Raw genomic sequence first — 6,248 nt, 5'->3', positions numbered from 1 at the left:
TTTCATCCTCAATATTTTTCATAATTCACTAGAGGACAATTCCTTCGTACATAGGTCTAATAGTTAGTTTATTTTTAATGTTCTTTTATATACTTACGCGTGCTTATTTTTTACTTTACATCTTTATATTAGAAAATTTTAAGTGTTCTAACTATTCATTTAAATCCAATAACTCAACTTTAACTCTTTAACATAAGTACCAAATAATTCATAAGTTACTTCAGCGATCGTGTTGACGGGCGATCGGCTTTGATATTGTTTAGTATCCGGAAGAAAATCTTTTTACTCAAAGCCAGCATTTAGTGCAACAATTTTCAGTTGGCCAACTTGTGTGAAACCCAAAAGTACGTAAAGCCCATAAAGAAGTCAATTTGGGTAAAGCACGTAACGCCCATGGAGATCCTTATCGTTGGAGCACATTTATATTTATATGCCGAAAAATCTTCAAATGCTCCATTTGTACCTACAGTATATCCCCGGATTGAGTTCACAAGAGGAAAAAAAAACTGTATTTTCTATTATACAAAAAAATGACATAGGAATAACATGTTTTGCTTAATTCAAAACGAATAAATCTGCAATTAAAATTTTAATATTATCAGGCTGTATCCTTAAAATCGAAAAAAACTAAAAGTAACGAAGAACTAGAAATATGAAAAAATTAATTTGAAGAGTACAGACACAGAATTCTACTGACAAGAGTGTGTGCCTAAGCTGAAGGGAATCAAGCTGGAGAATGTAAGTATAATTGAGAAATTTATCTAGAAGCAACAATAGGGGTAACAGATTGTCTCATATACACCGAGTGAGCAAGATCCACTGGCGGACATACGAATAGACGGTGCCTGAAATACTTAGCCCTAGATGCACTGAGAAATCTTGTTCTGAATGTGTTTGTTTTTGTTTTTAACTTAACAATTAACTATGTTTTACTTAAAAAATACTGTTAATATATATCAAAGACTTCTCTGTAATTGTATTATTGGTTGCTTTTAGAATTTGCCTCATTTTCCATTTAAACGTTTTTACACCGTTGCCATGGAAACCGCGCCTCTAGTCGCTGTGTTTGGATGGAATAAAGATCACCTTTCTAGGTGGTGTTGATGGAATCAGGTCCTGTTTGAACCGTGACCGCTAGCAGTAATTCAATTTTAAATAAAAATAATGAATTCAGTTGAATTTTTAATAAAACATCGTCCGCTGTCTTACAGCAATCAAATTGTAGTGAAAAATTTAGGGACAGCCACTCTCGATTTACCAATAAAAGAAAAGTGTTCATGGCAAAACGAGAGCTGTGCCCCCCCATTTTAAAAGGTCACGAACCGCCACTGGTTAAAATTAAACTTGTTAATTCAGCTAATTCCCTGATACAGAGAAATTTTTAAACTTCGTGACTCCAAAAAAAGTCGGATGGTATTTATATTTAAATTTCGTACGCGTATTGCAGACCACTGTTTATCTTGCAGATTGGGGGTTAAAAATGCTCCAGTCAAGTCAAAACTCGACATTTTTTTTATCGTATCTATATCTTTTTAAAGTCAGTTTTTGCGTATATTTTTTTTGTTACATTTTAACAAGGGCACATATATCAATTTAGTATTGATAGACTTCTTAGAGTTTTAACACCCTTGAAATCCTCGAAATCTTTGAAATTTAGAGAAGACTTTAAACTTTCACAGTATTTGGAATATTTTCACAAATTCAGTAAAATGTTTAGAATTTCTAGAATTGAGTACATTTTTGAAATTTTCTAAAGTTCCACATTTCCTAAATGTCATGAAAACATCAGTCTTCGGATATGCCAGAATTCAACACTCTCCTCAATTTTCATGATTTCTAGGTCTTCCACATTTTTCACACTTTCTAGACATTTCCAGATTTTCTAAAATTAATAGACCCCAAGCGTCTTTAAATCTTTGAAATTTTTGGAATCTCTGGAATCTTTAGAATCTCTGAGATGTATAAGAAAGATAATTAGGGTGTTCAAGACCCCTAATACTTACAGGATTTATAAAAATTAAAGGAAGCATTCTTCAGATTTTCATGATTTTTAGAGTCTGTGGAATCTTTAAAAGTTTGTCAAATCTTTGAAATATGTATTTGGAACAGAATTTTAAAGATCTTTTTAATGTTTGAGCATTTAGAGTATTTAGAATCTTCGAATTTTCAGAGTCCTTAGAGTTTTAAAAATCTTTAGAAATTTGGATACTTTAGAATTACTAGATATTTTATAAAGTTTATAATTTCCACGAGTATTAGTACGTCCAAGATCTTTACAATTTTTAAGATTTTGTTGGATGTCTCTTCTATTTAGAACCTAAAACTTTAGTTTATCTAGCATCTTTGGTGTCTTTACAATTCGCAAATTCTAGTGTGTATGAAAACTTCAAGATTTTTAGAATGTGTCGAGTCTTTAGAAATTTTGAAAGGTTTGAAACCTTTTAAATATTTCAAACATTTGGAAACTTTGGAATTTTTAGAATGTCTACAATCTTAAGATTTTGTAAACTTTTGAAATTTTTAAATTTAATATATTTTCTTTTATTTATTGGGAATCTTCGTTTTGTAATAAGTGGAAATAAGAATTGTCCTATTAATATTGTTAAGAAATAAACCCATAGGTACGCCGCCCCGGTACGACGCCTATGGGCCGTCGAGAACTTTCTGGTCTGTAAGCCGATGACAGCCATCAAACGGCGGAGCGCTAAAGAAACGCCTGGAAGCGGAAGTCGCGAACAGCAATCGAGAAAGATCCCGATCGCCGCACATCTAGAACGAGTATGGGTTTAAATAGAGGCCACCTTCGGGAACGAGGAATTATTCAGTTGATGCAATCAGCGAGAAGTCCAGCGAACGAATTCAGTTGCGCCGGAATTATTTTGTACATGGTCGCTGTGTAATCAGTCAGATTTTATTTACCCATCAACGTAACAGTGTTCATTTTCATTAATGTAATCATTAATAATTACTTGAGTTTTAGTTTTATAATTTGTTAGAATTGCCACTTGCAAACACTGTTTAATAAAATTCTTAAAAAATAAAAATAGTGAAAAAAATTAATACTTTCCATACCATTTTTTGACAAAAAAAGTCCGATAATTCGTTCACAATGTAAAAACAGCTACTTTTGATTCTAGATTGCGAAATGCAAATGAATTTCGCAATCGAATATCAAACAACGTTTTTACTTCCCGAGCGTAAGCAAAGCAAGTATTGTAATCGAGTCCGTCGGCCGACTCTCTACTTTTACGTTTTCTCGATCTTTCATGACCCCTAGAAGACGAAGAAATAGGTCTCCCATTTCCGTCCGTCTGTCCGTCTGTCCGTCTGTCCGTCTGTCCGTCCGTCGGTCCGTCTGTTTGCCGTCCCGGATTTTTATTAGACAGATAATCTCCGAAAGTACTGGACCGATTGTTGTAAAATTTTATATTAGGAATATGATGTAGATGGTAAAACGCTAACCAAAATTTGTCTAATCATCCCCACCACCAATGTGATGACGTCATTTCAAAATTGTATATAGTAAATGGGTTTTAAATTGTATAAAATAATATAGTCCTAAACATGTAGTTTACGACTCCGAATTGAGTTTTTACCCGAAACGTCCAGATTAAAAAAAAAAATCAAAATTATAAAATAACATTTTGCAATTTAATTTAGAATCTGCTAATCCGAATGTTTTGAAATGTTGCAGATGTTTTAAGGCTATAAAGAGCATCATAAATCTTTACTCAAAATATATTTGGTTATCCCCTCCAAAAACTTAATCACGTCAGCTCAAAAGTTTGCCAAATAAATCCTATGTAAAATGTACAAAATATGATGAGTCTGTGCTTGTGATATGTCACTCCATTCATATTTTTTGGATTTGCATATACAGGATGACTCAAAAAAATTAATGAATGCGTAAATTTATTTTACTGATTTACTCAGGAACTACAAAACCGAATGCTTTGAAATCTTGAAGGTGTTTTAAAGTTATCATAAGCATGGTAAGTTTTTGATCAAAATGTATTTACTCATCCCCCCTAAAAAAATTATGACGTCACTACAAAATTTTGCCGAATAAATCCTATCTAAAATGTACAAAATACGATGAGTCTTTTCTTGTGATTTATCATTCCATTCATAGTTTTTGGATTTGCATATACCGGGTGACCCAAAAAAATTAATGAATGGGTAAATGTATTTTATTGATTTAATCAGGAACTCCAGAACCGAATGTTTTGAAATCTTGCAAATGTTTTAAGGTTATAAAGAGCATAATAAATTTTTAGTCAAAATATATTTGGTTATCTTCTACAAAAAACTGATGACGTCAGCTCAAAAGTTTGCCGAATAAATCCTATCTAGAATATACAAAATATGATGAGTCTGTACTTGTAATTTATCATTCCATTCATATTTTTTGAATTTGCATATACCGGGTGACTCAAAAAAAAAAACGAAATCTACTGTGAAAAAAAAAACATAATAGACATGCAGTCGTCACGTTTCCGACAGCGAGGGAAGTACTGCCTAAACTCTTTAGACCAATTTTTTTCGAAAACTGCACAGCTCCACATAAGCGGAAACTCAAAAAAGAATTACGAGAATCCAATAAAATCAAAGCAAAGAAATCAAATCAAGTAAATTTTTGAATCATAGCAAAGTAGCAAACAATAAAAATCAGTTCTTTTACGTTCTAGAACGAAAAAGTGTTTCGCGGTGATGTGACAAAAAGAATCACTTTGCCCACTAAGAATTTAACGAAAATGTCAATATTTGATGACAGTTTTCGAATAAAGTTATTGTAAGCATGGTAAATTGTTAATCAAAATATATCTGTTTATACTCCCCAAAAAATTGATGACGTCATCTTAAATTTTTGTTGAATGAAATTGGACAACTGTTGATGAACGAAAGTTGAACAATAATATACGGCAGAGGATATTTGTTATGTGGTCCAACTCTGACTTTGTTTTTATGGCACTGCAATCTCAATTACCGCAAGTATTAGGAGCTCTATTGAAAATGTAAATAGTCGTGCCATAAATCATCTTAAAAGTTTACAGGCGCATACGGCCCATGTGTAGTGTAGTCAGGTGGTCCCTTGATGGTTTATGACCCCTGGATTACTTGCGGCAGAGGCCTATTGTGGAACATTTAACTCCTTCACAATAGGATGCAGTCATAAAAACAAATCAGCAGTTGGAACACATATACCAGAGAATATGGGTGTCATAAATTACACCCCAGCTTTCCTGGGTGTCGACCAGCTTACCACTACTTTTCGTCTTTATCTTTCTACACGCCAACTTCTCGTGAAGACAATAACAGGGCAAAATTTAAAATCCGATCCTTTTCTTGTAGCAAACATGCCCTTCTCCGAAACAGATTTGCAGACTAGGGATTAAATTCCTATCAAGTCAAAACTCAACATTTTCTTATTTTTTTAATGCGAGGATTATTGATGCAACATTTTAGCCCATTCGAACAAACCTTTTAAAACTATCCCCAAAACAACTTTGTAGAGAGAGGGTTAAAAATACGGCACGGAGGTAAAATGATAGGAGGGAGCTTGCTTGCTTCATTGAACTAATGCTAAAGGAACGTCGCCAAACGAGCTTCACGCAAGAGCCAGCGTTTAGTCAAAAATAGATAATCAGGGGTGGTGCCGTTTGGTTTAAAATGGGTTCATAGGTAATAAAAACATCTTATTATTTGCATAATTATGGTATAAAAACAAAAATATTACTATCAACATAAAAACTCAAGTATAATATAATTATCAATAATAATCCTTGCATTGAAAAACTAGCGAATGTCAAATTTTGACTTGATTAGAGTATTTTTAAGCCCCAGTCTGCAAGTTTGTTTTGGGGGTAGTTTTTAATGGTTTTTCCAAATATCCTAAAATTTGATGTCAGGAGTTCTCGCGTAGAGAAATACAGAAGAACCAAATCAGGGCGCATTTCGAACATTTTTAAGTCCCGGTCTGCAAGATAAACTGTGGTCTGCAAATTAGAAACGCCTGCGATGGGCATCGCATTACAATTTCTAAATGAAATCTGGGGTTGCTACAGTCGACCTTTAAAACCACCCTCAAAACGGTGAAGCAAAAAAAATGAGATCGATGTCAAACTCGATGCAGTTGACACTTGACCTGTGAAATTTGTAAACGAAGTTTGAATTTTTTATGACTAAACTTTAAAAGTCACCCTTTAAAAAAGCGTGGGCATTTAAATTAAAAATAAACACATTGAGTT

This window comes from Zophobas morio, unplaced genomic scaffold (assembly GCF_036711695.1).
Source record: "Zophobas morio isolate AGI-343-1 ecotype UQ-CSIRO unplaced genomic scaffold, CSIRO_AGI_Zmor_V1 ptg000108l, whole genome shotgun sequence".
Lineage (NCBI taxonomy): Eukaryota > Metazoa > Arthropoda > Insecta > Coleoptera > Tenebrionidae > Zophobas > Zophobas morio.
The sequence above is the reverse complement of the archived record's forward strand: the minus strand, read 5'-3'. Positions refer to the sequence as shown.